The sequence below is a fragment of the Fundulus heteroclitus genome, chromosome 17 (genome assembly GCF_011125445.2).
Source record: "Fundulus heteroclitus isolate FHET01 chromosome 17, MU-UCD_Fhet_4.1, whole genome shotgun sequence".
Lineage (NCBI taxonomy): Eukaryota > Metazoa > Chordata > Actinopteri > Cyprinodontiformes > Fundulidae > Fundulus > Fundulus heteroclitus.
In genome coordinates this window covers 14,667,483-14,684,716 of record NC_046377.1, presented here as the reverse complement: position 1 = coordinate 14,684,716, position 17,234 = coordinate 14,667,483, and the positions used below count along the sequence as shown (strand labels likewise).

General features: G+C 40.7%; 1 protein-coding gene across 1 annotated transcript in view; it reads right to left on the bottom strand.

Moving 5' to 3' along the window:
- Nucleotides 1-17,234, bottom strand: part of cacna2d1a (calcium channel, voltage-dependent, alpha 2/delta subunit 1a) — a gene marked incomplete in the record, with an annotated part of 123,005 nt that overhangs the window by 66,629 nt on the left and 39,142 nt on the right.

The window sequence follows — 17,234 nt, the reverse complement described above, 5'->3', positions numbered from 1 at the left end:
CTAAACAGGGAATTATTCTGATCTACAATCCTACAGTCAATTTCTAAAAGTGTTGACAGTTTTTTTGCCTATATGATCCTATCCTCCCATTTTTCCTGTATTCTGCTCACCATGGGTTTTCATTTATACCCTCATTATAAACCATCCCTTTAACTCCTGTAAGGCTCCGTTTCTAACCATGCGGGATAAGAATGGACTTTTGCCAATACCTGAAGTGGCTCCTTAGCTTATTGCGATTCCATGAGGGTCCCAATTATAAGTTGTAAAGACATTTCAGGCGTGACCAGATTAGACTCCCTGCACCTAGCATCTAATGGATTAGTTCTGCTGGTTTACATGACTTTACTAACCAGTGGTGTCTGACCAAAACGAGCTCAAAGATGTAATAGCAATACGGTATCCTTCACACGGAAAAATAAAACTAAGTGTGTTTATTTTGAGTTTATTGGTCTCCAGTCAGAGTTTAAATATAGACCTCTCAAACAGACCAGCATAATTGAGCAGGTTAAGATGCAGAGCTGAGCCCTTAGCTTCCATGTTGTGGAAATGGAATCCCAGCTGAATGCTGGAACAAATCACAGTTTCAGTGTAAACATATCCATCTGTGAAGTGACGCGCCCGTTGCTTGCTCGAGGTCACTGTGGCGAGAGGAAGAGAGGTGTCGCCACGGCGATGTAAGCACTGGTCTGCTCTAGCTGTCAGCCGTGGCATCATTTCCCGAGGGACTTTCAGAGGGTAACACGGGCAGGCTTGAGTGTTTGCATACTTAGGGCGACAAGTGTGGATCAGTGTCTCACAGAAGAATATGGCTCAGACTAAGTTTCTTTCCCTTCTAGATGCTAAAAACATCTCAAATCAGTGCTTGATATCTGGACCTTTTTTTTTTTAGACGGTGCAAAGGCATGATTTTTGAAGCAAGATTCTCTTTTTGCTTGGATGAGATGAAAAAAGACAACAAAATGAAGCAGCAAAGGAAAAAAAAAAATGAAACTAACTAGCCCCAAACACACCACGAACAGCTAATACTAAGGATACAGTAGATATAAGCCTATAATATGAGAAATATGGATATGTTTAGCTGGATGCTAACAAATGTGTTACCAACTGTCGCATTCTTACTCAGGAACAAGCATGGCTGCAGAGTCATGCTTCTTGCAGTCAGCAGGACTCAGATTATGCTTCACAAACTGGCAAGATATTGCTTGTGAACCAGATAAACTTTTGACCTTTTCATATGCAAAGAGATTGTTCTTTATTACAAACACCAAAATACGCGCTAGATTTAATCAGGTGGACAATATGGAAATATGGACAATATGGCATTTTTCTCAAAGCATTAGTCTTTTAAAACTGATGTTTTCTGGACAAAGTTATGAAGGTTGACCCCTTCAGTTCTTATTGATCAGAATCATGTGTAATTGATCATGATGAGGTTTGTCAAAATCCTGAGAAGTGATGACATGCACTATATTACACACTATGACATCCCATTTTGAAACCATAGGGTTCAATATGACGACGGTCCACTCTTTGCAGCTATAACAGCTTAAACTGTTATGGAAAAGGCAGTCAACAAAGTTTCGGAGTGCGTTTATGGAAATCTTTGACCATTGTTCCAGAAGTTCATCCGTCAGGTCAGACACTGATATCGGACGGGAAGGCCTGAGTCTGATGCACAGTCATGTTGGAACAGGAAGGAGCCTTCTCCAAACTCTTCCCACAAACATGGGAGCAGGAGTTGTCCAAAATATCTTGTTACACTGATGCTCTGAGTTTCTTTCATTGGAACCAGAGGACCAAACCCAGCCCCACACCAGATTACCCACTCCACCAAACTTAATACTTGGCACAGTACAGTGAGACAACCACCGTTCTCCTGGCAACCACCAATCCCAAACTTGTCCATCAGATGTCCAGATGGAGAAGCTCGATTTGTCTCTCTAAAGAACCCACCTCCACTGCTCTAGAGTAGAGTGGCGGCATGCTTTACATTACTAGATCTGACGCTTTGCATTGCTTGGTGACGTATGGCTTGGATGCAGCTGCTTGGCCATGGAAACCCATTCCTTGAGGCTCTCTACACTCCGTTTTTGAGCTAATCTGAAAGCCACATGATGTTTGGAGGTCTGTAACAATGGACAGAAAGTTGGCAACCTCTGCACCCTACGCGCCTCAGCATCTGCTGCCCTCGCTTCATCGGTTTAAGTGGCCTACCACTTTGTGGCTGAGTTGCTGTCATTCCCAAATGCTTCCACTGAGTTATAATACCACCGATAGCAGAATGTGGGATATTAAAGAGTGAGGAAATTTCATGACTGGACTTGTTGAGCTCCTAAGAGTGACCCATTATTTCACGAATGTTAGCAGAAACAGTCGGGATGCCTAAGAGCTTGGTCTTATAAACCTGTGGACATGGAAGTGATTGGAACCCCTGATTTCACTTAATTGGATGTTTAAAATGTATTTAATGTACTCCATGTGTTTTCATTAGAAAGAACAATAATCTACAGTTCATCCGTGAGGTCTGCATGTATAATATGACAACATCTGTGTTTCCCAGGAGTCCTTAGATTCATTGACTGACCCTGGTTAACATGGTTTGGATGGAAGTGAAAGTCCTGCTGCAAGTGAAGCCTCTGGAGCCAAACTCAGAAATAAGTGGTCATTGATCAAAGAGTCAGAATCCAACTGAATCAGACAGGACTAAAGATCCTTCTGGATAACATCTTTTTAAACCATGGTAATACTTGACAAGTATTTCATTTTTCAGGTAATGTCATGATTTGGGTTTTTATTATTTGCTTATGTTCCGTTTGGTCTTTATGGTGATTTTGGTTCTGGATTAGTTTAAGTTCTGTTTTGGTTTAGTGATTCTTTTATGTAATCGATTCTGTCTTAGGTTTAGGTTCTGTACTAGTTTTGGTTAATGGAATAGTTTGGGTTTTAATGTGGTTTGATTTTGTACTTTGTTTCCTGTTATCAGTTTCTTCTGGCCTGCTCTGTTCACTTCTGTCACCAGTCCTAATTCAGTTCACCTGCCAGCATTCTTTTGTCTTCCTCTCACTCCCCTTCACCAGTTACCATCCAATCAGCTTCAGTTTAGTTGCAGCCATTTTGTCTCCCCTGATCAGCTCCACCCATTCTTGTAATTAGTTTCACTCTGTTCACCTGCTCACTCCCCTACTTATATCTACCTCTGTCTCCTGCATTCTGCCAGATCATTGTCTTTACAAGCCTTTGGTGAGTTTTGTCCAGCATCCATAATGTCTGTTGATATTACCCAATTGCCTTTTTGACGTCTGAGCCATCCTGAACCTGTTTTTCCCTGCCCTGTCTGACTGCTCACTCGTTTTGCTGACCTGATTCTGCCCTTGGATTATCAGAGCTTGCCTTATGCCTGTTTGTATTCCTGCCTGTTCTGGACTGCCATTTTGTGTACCGTTTTTGGACTGTCATTCCGACCACTGAGTTCTGCCTGCCCCTGTATTGTCTAGATCGCCTTAATTAAACCTGTTTTTTCATTCATCTACTTGTCCGGCCTGAATACTGGGTCCCTCTGTCTCTGGTGCGTGACTGGTAAGATTTGCAAGATGCCATTTTTGTGTTTTTTTCGTAACCACTGGCAGGTTTTGAAACGTTTCATGAGTGTCCACTTCCAGAATAAATAATCCAGTTCTGAATGCAAAAGACAGCAAATCCCACACAAAAGGGAGTGCCACTACTATCTATTCCACTATGACTTTCATAGTGATCTATCACTATGAAAGTGACCATTGAGGGTTGAATGAAAAGAACTGTCCTTTGTCTGGATGTGTTACTAAGCTAAATTAACAGCCACAGAGGGAGTTGCATATCTCCAAAGATACTGCTGGTCCTGAGAGCAGCCAATACTCAAGTCAGTGTCAGATCAATTTTCCCTAAACCCTTAATCCCCTGGCTGCATGATTAAATAATGGGCTGACGGTGAACTGCTCCCATTCATATCATTGTTCCCCCTCATTAGGTAAAAAACAAACAAAACAACTCAACTCTTAGTTGCATGCTCAAATAATCATGACATCTCAGCCGAAATAAAATGATTGTTAAAAATGACATCTATGATAAAAGTGCTCAGGTTTGCCTGTGGAAAACCCCCAAAGTTAACCAAATTAACTTTAATCCTTCATAATCTATTTATAGGTCAACAACAGAGACCTCTGCAATTTAATCCACTGGAACACACTCAATTTTTGACCACATTACAGGACAAAAGGATGTTTTAGGACAATTAAAATTGGCAAAGTTTTTTTTTTTGGTTGCAAAGTTTTTTTTTTGTTTAGAAAGAAAAGTTAAAAAAACAACTGGATTTCCCCCCCCCCCCCCGGAAGTTTGAAGACGTTTTGTTTCCCATCCAGAAAGCTTTCTCAATTCAAAATGTCTGGAGTAGTGTGGAGTTCCAATCTTTATAGTATTGCCCAACAAAAGCCTTGTTATGGCTTAAATAACATGCAAATTGATCCGAAACAGGTCCACCCCCTGAGTAATGGGGAGTCATTAAGGTCATTGTTGGCCTGCAAATTAAACCAAAACTGGTCCACGCCTCTGCAATGGGGAGTCGCTAGGGTCATTATTGGACTGGCTTACAAGAGAGAGGTTTGGATCACCTGTATGGAGGTGAGGATGAGGTGATAATTGGAAGTAATCAACCCTATTGCTGTGTTGTAAGTTTTTGAGCCTTGGAACTTAAGTCCTCCTCCTCTGTTTAAGGTTGGTTTTCCTTTCTTCACACCCCTTTCAAACCATATGTCTTCTCTGTTATGGATAGGAAGCGAAAGATCTTCATACTTCAGAAAAAAAAAAGTTCAGTTGTTTTGTTGAACTTTTTTGGAATGACCTGGATGACTGAAAATCTTCACCAGCAGAAAGAAATGGATGACTGTTGCAAAGCTTCAAGGAAAAAAGTCATATTAGTTTTAAAGCTTTGAAAAAATCTTTCTTTGGGCAGATGTGTCTCACCCATCTCAGGAAGATGGGAACCAAGCTCCAACACTTTCAAGCTTCATGCATCTTTGCAATTTCCTTAAAAGCAACAAAATGTAACAAAAAGCGCATGTGTTTCTTAAATTAGAGATGGACAATCTAACATGATGAAATACATCAACATCATAACCATTTAAATGCATTAGTTATAAATTATGTAAATTACATTTTACATGGTTTTAAGAAGAGTCTTAAATACTGAAATAGTACATAGTTACCAACAAAAGATATGACTCAAAACTAAATAGTTTATGACTCTAATAGACGTGGAAACTGGATTGAAGACAGAAAATATTCTCTGTGAGGCACATAGATGTCTGAAAATATAAAAATGATCCCAGCAGTGAGTTAGAGGGGGTTTGGTGTGAGAAGTGAAAAGGGGAAGGAAATCTGCCACAAGTTGCCTCTGATGTTTCCTACCAGCAGCTAACTGGTTGTTTGCTCCCTGGTTTACTTGAAAGTAATAACATGGTGGAAGATAAGGTGATGAAAACCTACAATCAATGTATCAAACCGTGTCTTCTATTTGTTGATACTTTGGTACTTCTGTGGTTGAGAAATTAAGCCATCATGGAAAGAATACGCCACTTAAGGCCACTTTAACATGCCAAGCACTCTTAGTTGATGTTTCATTTGGATGCATACCTTTTTTTAGCATAAAAATTATTTAACAAAAATAGTTTGGTGTGTAATGATAGTTGTAGTTTGGGAAAAGAAAATTTTTGCATGAATTTCACTGTTTCGGTTCCACCTGATAATTATGTAACAATTTGGTGATGACACTGCTGAAAATGTTAATGTAAATATGAAGGGAATGTGTAAAAGTTAAACAGGATTAGTCCATAGTTGACCTAGTGGTGTGTAATCCAACCATTGCTACTGTGGCCTGATGCATATACTGTGCCTGGCAAAATATTTAAAGCAACAAATCATGCTTTTAAATGCTCCCTTTTCACATTTTCGTCATTCAGTTTAAGCCAATACAAAATGGAACTGCAATGCTGTGGTCTTAATTCTCCGTTATTGTAGCTCCACAGGCCCCTCTTTTGTCTTTTTGTTCTGAGGTGTGTCTGAGAGCAACACATTTTTTTATTTTTAATACAACTGACGCACTTCACACCTTTCCCCCCTCCAGGTCACAGTGTGTTCCACTCTCCCCCACTTGGCCATTTTTGTGGTTTGACAAATGTACGACTATCTAGTGGCGCAAAAACCTGTATTCACAAATTTATTAAAAGATGTCAACAACAGAAAATTTGTCGTTCGAGCCAGAGTCTGACTCAGAGCGAGAGAAGAATGAAGACGACAAACCTGCAGAGCCATGCCTTATCCATTTGTAGCTTCAGGATCCTTGAGCTTGGACTACAAATTTGCGAAATTGGTTAACCATAACTCCATTATCTTTTGTAGCAGTTCTGCAGTGTACCAGTTCTGAAGCAAATACTGTGACCTTACAATATGACTTGAAAATAAAATAAAGATACACTGTTTGGCCAATAAAAAGATCAACACCTAAAAAAAAAAAAAAATTACAAGATTCATTTCCACCCAGTGTTGCATTCATTTTTCACCAAGATGTATTTATGATGGTAGATTCTGCCCGCTGCACAAAGCCTTCTCCAGCACATCCCAAATATTATCAATGGGGTTAAAGTCTGGACTCTGTGGTGGCCAATCCATGTGTGAAATTCAACTCTCATGCTCCCTGAACCAATCTTTCACAATTCAAGCCCGATGAATCTTGGCATTGTAATCTTGGGATATACCTGTGCCATCAGTGAAGGAAAAAATCCATACATGGAATAACCTGGTCATTCAGTATGTTCAGGTAGTCAGCTGACCTCATTCTTTGAGCTCATACTGTTGCTGAACCTGGACCTGACCAACAGCGCAACTCCAGATCAGAGCACTACCCCTCAGGCTTGGGACAGTAGGACACTAGGCATTAGGGTACATCATCTCACCTGCCTCTCTTCTTACCCTGATGCGCCCATCACTCTGGAACAGGGTAAATCTGGACTCGGACCACACAACCTTTTTCCATTGCTCCAGAGTCCAATCTTTATGCTCTCTAGCAAACTGAAGCCTTTTTCTCTGGTTAGCCTCATTGATTAGTGGTTTTCTCAAGGTTCCTTTTGCATTGTGCATGTGGAAAACTCTTTCATTATTAAACATAGTGAGTTCTACCGTTTTTCTTCTAGTTGATTTCACCAAATGTTTAAGTGATCGTTGATCGCGATCATTCAGGATTTTGTTCTGGCCACATTTCTTCCTCGAAGACGATGGTTCCCCACTATCCTTCCATTTTTAATAATGCGATGAGCAGTTGTTAACCGAATTGTGGTAGTTTCTGCAAGCTCCTTAGATGTTTTCTCTGCTTGATACATGCCAGTGATTTCAACCTTTTGAAACATATGGACATCTTTTCCACGACCACAAGATGTGTCGTTCAATATGGTTGTTTAAGAAATGAGAAGCTACTCATTGTACCAGTTGGGGTTAAATAACTTGTTGCCAGCTGAAACATAATCACCCATGAAGTAATTATCCAATGGGAGGCTTGTTGTTGTTTGCTTAGTTAAATCCAAGTGGCAATATATCTGCTCTGCAAAGGACACAAAATGTATTAAGGGCTAGAAAAGTGTATGACATGTCCCCTTTAAAGCCCTTGAAATTATAACCACTTTATAACCACAAACTTCCATGAATTCTGTTGACATTTTATGTAATAAACAAACCATTATGCAAATTGTGGAAAGACAACGTTTTAAATTGTTTTTTTCACAAACAAATCTGAGAAGTGTGGCAAGAATTTGTATTCAGCTCCCTTTACACCGACCCCCTTGAATAGAATCCACTCCAACAGTTTTTTATAAACTGAGTAATTTACTTTTCATAGAAATATATCTGCTCAGCCTTAGATGTTTGCTGTTTTTCCTTGTTTTCCTTCATCTAATCTTCTCTGACAGCGAGAGAGGTAGGAGTTTAAAGAAGAATTGGGGTACAGAATAACCCAGGCTTTGAATGTCTCACAGAGCTCTCTACAAGCCTTCATCTGATACTATGGAGAGAATGGCATAATTGAAAACCTACTGAGAAATGGCAGCCTACCCAAAGTGATAGGCAGAGCAAAAAGACCATCTGTAATAAGAAAGGCAGACAACAGACGTCTGAACCTTTTTGAAATCATACAAAATGCTGTCATGGTAGAATATTACTGCTGCAAATATTCCTGATAATACTGTCCAATTTGTAAAAAAATTGGAGATGGGAAAACTTTTTTTCTAAATAAAAGTGACTAGATGAAAACTTGAGGGGAGAGACTGTAGAGACATGATGAGATTGTATAAGAATTACAAATATTAGTAAGTCTTATCATTGCCATGGCCACTGTTTTTCTCCCGACATGGGATTGGCCTTGATGTCACAAAAGGGATGAGGACAGACATCAACTGTCTCCTTATGCTCTTGATTTATAGAAAAGGTGAAATCAGATTATGAGGAAACTGTCTGGGAACCTCCTCGCATCCAAATGGGACCTCCATTTAGCTGATTAGAAAATCCCAGGCACGCGTCCAACTCCTTGCAGAGGACACAAGTTGCAGTTGTAATGACAGTGAGCAAAGGATGGAGAAGAGAAGGGTAAAAACAGACAGAGATGGATTTAAGTGCACCTCAGACTTTGCTCCAAGCATTGTAAACGAAATAGGATGTGGATAAAGTGGCACAAGGGTGCAAGTAGAAAACGAAATCCATTTATAAGCCGCGAAGCTTTGCCAAAAGGAGTTTGACTATAACCCAATCACACACACACACGACACACAACACACACACCACACACACACACACACACACACACTCTGTCACAGTATCTCAGCACATCACAGTGTGTGCATGTCTAGGGCTGACAGGTGCCACACAGCGTTGATGCAAACGGGCATCAGACGAGGCTCAGATCTCCTGCCACGGCCACACAACGCTCCCCTTTCATCTCTTCTCATCGCATCCACACTGCTCTGCCTAATGAGCGAGAAAACATGCATATGCAGCCACGAGATCCATATACGGTTGCAAGAGGTGCACGTGATGTGACACACATGCGTGCTCGTGAAAACTTTCACACCTCAAGTGTTTCCTGCTCCATCGCTCCCTCGAACACATTCATGCACACAGACAGGCGGATTCATCTGTGGTTTAAATGTGCGAACACAAACACTAGATAAATCCCAGTCTAACCACCCACACTGGATCAGCGGGGGGAGAAGAAGATTCCAATCATGTTGGGGAAAAGACAAAAGCACATTCTTCATCATAAAGCACAATTTAATATGATTAATAAAACTGTGCGAAGGTAAAGGGATGGTTCAGAAAGAGATGAGAGGGAATGCGAGGGAAAGACGAATCAAAGCAGTGAGTACAGGATAATAAAATGACAAACTAAAAGAAAACACATCAGAGAAAACAAAGCAGATGTGAGATGGATTTTTTTAGTACTGTAGAAAGTCTTTTTAATCTAAAAAAGTGGGTGACACAGCTTTCAGATCACAAAAAGCCACAGGGACGCCAGCTCCGTCTGGACCAAGTCCACTAATCAAGTTACAACTCTCTCTCTCCACATGGCCAAGAAAGAGCATCTGGGCGTGTCTAAGTCGCTGCTTCTCCTTCAACCAAGATGCACATTACCATGGCAACCCTGACTGTACTGGCCAGCCAGAGAGGCAGCTGAGTGGAAGCTCAAGATTTCTAGAGCACATGAGTTGCCATACCCACAACAACTTTACGACTTGGCTCATAAGAAAGTCATCCAAGTCCAGCGTCTGAAGGGAAGAGGGCAAATGTCTATGCCGCAGGTTGACACCTTAAAATCAGAGGCCTCTAACTGCTGGTGTTGATGAGGAATGTTGTTATTTAAACCAGACTTAACCACACACACAAGTGGCAATGCAGAAATACTAACACATAAAATTTGGTAGGAAATGCATGTAGTAAGTTTTTTTTTAATTGGTGTTGCTTAATGGCCACTGTGATAAAACTTTCTTGCCTAAAGCTATAACTTATATGTAGGCTGTGGGGTAGCAAAATGCTGTTAGAGCTAAAGCAATAGCCCAATATTATACACATCTGATAAGCAAGCATTTTATGCTATCGTTTATCAGGTTTAAAGTGTCCACAGACACCAATGGAAAAATGTATATTCCCATAGACCAGAATACTGAACATGCTTAACTTAAAGGGTTGGTGAGTAACAACTGCTGCCACCTAGAGGTCTAGATGGAGAAGAGCAACCATCTTAAAGTACGTACCTACTTACTAATACACTTATGCCGCTTTTCCAGTAGTACCAACTTTGAGCGAGTCGCTAGGGGTCTGTTTGATTCAGTTAATTTCAGGTGGTTTTCTATTACAACTGAATGCAGCGCAAAATGTGGGCGGGGTTGCTTCAGAAGGGCAGACAGACAAGACAGACAGGTGACGTGACCAAACGTTGATGCAACACAGTAATAAAACATTGCATGGACGTGGATTGAGCTGCTCAGTGTATATTTTTTATCAGACAGTAGGTCAACAAGCGGCGATAAGGAACAGACAGAGAAGAGAGACACTGGAGAGAACAGAGCGTTAGAGTAGATGAAGACCAAGATAAGGCTCCTGGAAAACCATGGATCGAAGATGAAAGTAGCTCCCCTCGATGTGAACTGGCTAAGTTAAAGGTATACTATGCAACCGGGGTTGATTTTCCAGCGAGGCTCCCCCCAGAGGGCGAAAGTAAAAGTGCACTGTTGTAAAGAGGCTCAGCTGTTCTGGTTTCTCCTTCAAGCCAGGCGCGGTTGTTTTGAGCTTAGCAGACAGGCGAACGCAACAAAAAGTGGAAAAAACGGCAGTACAAACAATGACTAACACAGTGAAGGTATGAACATCAAGCTTCCCGCAGCGCTATCTTGGCGAGGCGGTCGCCGCCGCCGCGGCCGCCTCGGCCGCCTCGCCAGTTTCATTATTATTATTATTATTATTATTTTTTATGTTGGCGAGACGCTACCGCCACCGCCTCGCCGCCGCCGCCGCGGTAGCCTCGCCAACATAAAAAAAAAAAAAAAAAAATAATAATAATAATAATAAAAACTCGATATGCTTGCATGTTTATTTGACGTTAACACGCGGTTCTTTGTTGTTGCTTTCGTGCGTGCATAAAGTGAATGGCAGGGCAAAAACACATGGAGTTCTCGCCGTAAAGCGAGACTTCTGTGTGTGCGAGCCGTGAGCTCCTGCAATTGCAAGTGCGGTATTTCCCCCACAGACCCCCAGGGCGGCCGAGAAAACCTTTGTTCGACCTGAAATGACTCATTTAATCATCCAAAACGGTATGGAACACATTAATTAACTGAAAAATGTTGCATAGTATGCTTTAATGCTGATTCTAGCTTGCAATGTTGTTCTATATATACACACACAATAAGCCATGCATTCAGAGTGTTAAAGTGCTGGGATATCACATAAAATATATTCTCTGTGTACAGGCAGCTGAGGAACAGGACAGAGACATGCTGGGTGCTCTGACGCTGAACGATATGAAAAGATTTAGCCCTATCTGAATTTTCCTAATAAAGTTGTGTTTCTACCATGTCTCCAGTGTTGATTTTATGTCAGTTATATATTACAAACGACTGAAGGCTAAACAGATAACTAGAATATAACCTAATAAAGGGTTAAGACTTGGGCAGTTCCCCTTAGGGTTTTGTGTCAGGACAATGAGCCTTCATATAAAGCCAGAGCAACAACTGAGTGACTTCGATCAAAGCATGATGAAGTGTTAGAATGGGCAGTCAGACCGAAATCTAACTGAGAATCAGGGGCAAGGCAAGAAAATAACTGTTCACAGACAAAGAGATATGGTGAGTACAGCGGAAAGACTCATTGGGGCGGCGCTTCCCTCTATCCGTTACAGTGCTTGCAGATGTGCATGACCAGGGCTCAGACAGCCATACGAGAGTCCTCTCACACCCATCACAATCTGTTCACCCTGCTGCCCTCTGGCAAGAGGTTCAGCAGCTACAAACGCAGAACCAGATTCCATAACAGCTTGATTCCACATGTCATAAGGCCGCTAAACTCTCAATAATCTACCCCCATAGATACAGAACTAGTCATTTGATATGGACGCTGCAAACCTTACTGCACTGAGTAACTGTACTACCTGCCTCATCATATGGTCCGTTCAATGTTGCAATACATTCTGCTGCTACATAGACAACATGAACAGTGCAAGTATAGCACAACTTTTCTGTACATATAAAATGTATTTCTTGGTCTGCTGCTACATTCCTGACAATGACAATGCTTACATATGTAATGTTTTTCTTTGGTCTTGTGTTTTTACCTGGAGCCTTGCAACAACATTCTGCTCAAATGTACATTGTGAATGCACAGTTGAATTACAGCAAAGGTCTGTCTAGATCTAAACCCCATCAAATCTGCCAGCTACGTTTAAATAATTGGAATAATTCTTCAGTCTTTACATGTGCAAAGCTGGTAGGGAGGTGTAATTGGTTAGATTTTACAAAATATTGACTGGATTTTATTAATGAGTTTCAAAGTAACAGATGTTGAATACCTAAGCACACCACCGTTTTTAGACTTAAACATTTCATAAAGCAATGCATCCATTTCTTTTTCTCCTTTAAGATGATGCTCCACTTTTATTTGCCTACCACATAAAGTCTCAGTAAACTACTTTGAAGATTGTGATCTTATACAATATGAAACTGTCACAATATGAAACTGTTCAAGGGGTACGATTCATTTTGGCTACTACAGTTTATTTTTCTTTTGGGGTGATGTGGGGGTGTGAGTACCTGTCAGCCACTGGTTCTCCTTATTTTGATCTGTCAGTATTGATACTTATTATGCCAGTTAATTATTTCTTATTCTTCAAAGTGATTCCTTTTCAATTTCTGTTGCATGCGTCTAACAGTTGCTAATTTAAAACAGAAGAGACTAGATAAAAGTCAGAATGTCCTTGGAGGGTTAGGAAACCTTTAGGAAAGAAAATGATGTAACTTGGGTGGGTATGCAAACTGAGTGGGCGTTACTTGAAGACTTGCAGGCTGCAGTGGATTTTCATATTTATTAAAGCCAACAAAAACTGGATAAAAGTGAAGGGCTCCAGCAATAACCCTCAGTTATTATTCGTAATGTGCTAACTATAGCTTCAAAGTTGTAAGCATCTTACTACAGTTACTTAAGTTCAATATTACATATCATAATTTGGTTGGACTTTAATGAATAGATAAACTTTCCTTTTCTACAGCCGAGTAACACTAAAGCCGAGCTGGCAGAAGTCCACTAACCATTAGGAGAAAAAGAAAAGACGACTGTAATCATCCTAAGAACAACTCACTACTGAATTTTCTGAACCCAACCCCCAAGCCTCTTCATCATTATAACTGCTGCTTGTAAAAATAACCAAGTGCATTTGGCAATGACAAAATGTCTGCACAGTCAGAGGCCTCAGAGGCCCGTCACTGAACATTTATAGTCCGCCTTATGGGAGTGGACTCGCTGTATAAGGACATTAAAGTCATGTGACGAAGTCCATTGCATTTAGCAGACCCACACTGAAGATTGTTGCCAAGACTGATATTGAACGCTCTGTCAGTGGTAATAAACACAAACTAAAGCAATTCGTCATGCTGTGTGCCTCAACATAACCAGCCTATTTCACTGCTCTGAAATGTTGCTTATTGTTCTAAGTTTATTAATATTTAAAGTGCTTTTCTCATAGGTTTACTCAGTGTGCGTGTGCCTGCGTATGAAAACTTTCCTTTACACTGAAAAAGTCCTTATCTTGTACTAAGTGTCCTGCAATAACTGCCTAAAAGCCACAAGGATTTAGCCGTCATTGTTAGACTGGTCTGCTTAGTTTTCTGAGGGATTTTGTAAAGTTGTTATTAATAGTTCCCTAATCTATTCCAGACAATTTGTTATTACATCGGGTTACACTGCAATTAGATGTGCAACAGCGCACAAAATGGTATGTTGCTGAGCTTTGTAGGTCATCCTGGCAGACTCTCCACCAACTAAACTGATGAACCGAATTTATACGCATGTCTCACCAGTTTTAAAACTATTCTGAGGACATAGTTACAGTTCCAACAAGCATGGATCTTCCTACAACAGGTGATGGAACCATTTCCAATACACAAAAAATCCAAACTAACCCTTATCTTTATTTTCTTATTATTGGCCAAATGAAAGACCTAACGTGTCAAGGAAAGAGAAAATTAGCCCTGTTGATCATATCTAAAACCAATAAAAATAAATAGAAGAGGTGTAAAAAGCAGTCTGACAAAATCATTTTCTTGTCGCTATGTGCAAGCTGTTATGAGCCCAATATGTTAACCTAAGTGCTTTAAGCTTGACAACTCATCTCCACGTTTAGGACTCTGATTTGAAAGTTCTTGAGCCTTGTTGAGCCGAAGGGTTCCATTAGTAAAGACGCTGAGCGGGATAGCTAAAGACTAAAAGCACTGAAACAGCTTCAACCCCTTTTAAATAGTGTGTAGTAGTATTGTGGGTAGAAAGTAGAAGAAAAAAAGAAAATGTGGCAAACATAATAAGAATGATTTGTAAGCATTGTGAAAATACAGAAAGTGGCTTGCGGTTGGCCAATAAAGAGGACTAATGGAAAGTTTTTTAATCAGTGTTGACTGTTTTTTAATCAACTGTGGTTCAAATCCTAAATTATTTATACTGGTTGGGTCTGAAGAGCACAATTCTACAATAAACAGTTGAATCACATTTAAATCTGTTAAACATCTTTTCGTTTTCAATTTTCTTTATTTTATTTTGACAGCTAAAGATGAAGAGAACCATGAAAAACCCCAATGAACGGACCCGTGAAAACCTAGAATTTGTAAATTCTTCACTGTTTAAATACAAAAAAATTGTATTATTGGGTTTCCCTAAGTAAATGTTACAATCTCATATTGTTTTTTTTTTTAGCCCATGACAGTACGTCATGAGTCTCATTAGCCAAACGTTTCACTAAAGAAAATGTGATTAGGTTGATTTTATTTTTTTTTAAATCACTGTATTTTGACCACAAACTGCTAAACATTCAAATTCAATCAAACCAGTTGGAGAAATTTTTCACAGTGGAACCGCTGTGCATCAGCCAAAAGATATATCCATTGAAAGAATGCTGCTCTGACTGGCCGATACATTAAAATTCATCAAATGATTCCAAAATGTCGCAATTATGAGGTAGGTTACCAATAAGATGTTAAAATACTGTAAAAAGACAAAAAACATCCATTTTTACTGGGTGTGCTGACATGGTTTGAAACTTGCCTGAACTATTGGTGGAGTCATTAATCAGCATGAGGGAGAGAGCAGCTGGTAACCCGGGGGGTAAAGAGTGGGCTACAGTGTGCTGACCAGTGGGAGGAGGATGGCATTTGAACTATAATAGACTAGAATAATTGTAGAACTGTCTACAATGCCCATGGTGCTCAAAATCTGAGGTTTATGTCAATGAAACATACTTATTTGGCTATAGTGCTCTGCTTGATCTGTATACAAAAAACTATATTGGATATTATTTTGGGAGTATTTCAAATTAAATGGTCACAGACATGGTAAGGTAAAAGGGAAGAAAGGAGAGAAAGGTGAGGCAAATGTTAAAGGAGAGAAAGAGAAAAGGTGGAAAAAAGGAGAGGAAAAAAAGAGTGCAAGATAACATCCTTGGAGTTTGCTTTCAAACCTGCAGAAAGAGAGAGAAAGAACAACAAACTAACAGAAAAGGTATCACATGTACAAACAACCCATGCCTTTGATAATATTACTGAAAAATTTGCAGTATTGTTTAATAAAAGATGTACTTAGTGACAGCCAAAGCTAATTATAGGGTTTTCTGTATATTAGTGTATCTGGAAGCATATGGATCCAAGCACCTTTGGGTGTTTGTGAGAGTATGCTTGTATAAGCTTTTGTAATGTTCTGTTCTGGTTCTTGCTGATATTTTGGTTAAGTTAGCTTTCCTGCTTTAAGGGTTAGTTCTGTTTCTAGTTTTTATTGTGTTGGAATCATGTTTAGCTTGTTTACTGTTGTAGTTATCTGGTCTTCTCTATTAGTTTTTATTAAAGCTTGTGTTTCTCTCAGTCACTTCCCCTTCTTTAATCACTGTCACCTGTCCTAGTTAATTAGAACCACTTGGTTTCACCTGTCCTGCTGCCTATTTAAACCCTCCTCAGTTTTCTGTTGGTTGGTACACCTGCCTGATCCATCCTCATCGTCTCTTAAATAAATCATGTCAAGCATTACTTTAAGTGTCTGATTGAATACCGGGTTCATCTCCACTCCAGTTCATGACAGCTTTATCTATACAAAATGCCCAATAGAGGCAGACACTGGGGAGACCAGAATGCCAGATGTGCGAAAGGCCCCCAGAGCACAGGAGCCGAAGAAGGACCAACACAGGGATAGCTGCATCCCCCATCCCAGAAAAAAGTCCCAGGAAACCCCCAAGCAGCCACAGCACAGACAAACCCATTGGCTCTGCTGGCAGCCAGCCACGCCAGAGCAGAATCCAGCCTAGAGACCCGAGGCCCAGGGGCACACCACCCCCCAGCAGGGCCCCGGCAGAGCCAGGGAGTTCAGGCTCTGCGAAGCAGCCACCAGGAGTGAGTCAACATACACCCGAGCACCCAGCTCCAGACCTCGAGACCCGTCCACTGGCAGGGAGTCTGGGGGTCGGGGCTCCACACTTAGTCGGAACCAGAGATGTCCCTGGAAAGGGGGAAGCCCAAAACCCAACACCGACAGAGACATCACATAATCACAGGCATACAGTTATATTCACACGTTCACACCCCACACACATGCAAGTGCTCATAACCATACATGAAAAAAGACGCTGTGCACACAGTGTCCATTCTCCATATTCTGTGCGTGGCAGGGAATCACCCAACAGGCAAACCGGTCCATACCCCTGCCCCAAACCCTCCACCCTGATCCAATCCCCATTGATACCCGAACCCATCCATACAGATGGGGCTCACACAATTCAAACAATGCACTGTGGTTAAATTCAATGTATAGGGGTTCATCTGACAAACTGTCTTCAGTAGCGAGAAACAAATAATACGTTTTGTTGTCAGTCCACAAAATGTTGTGCCATTTCTTAAGCCAGTCTCCGTCAGTACGTCCGTCCGTCCGTC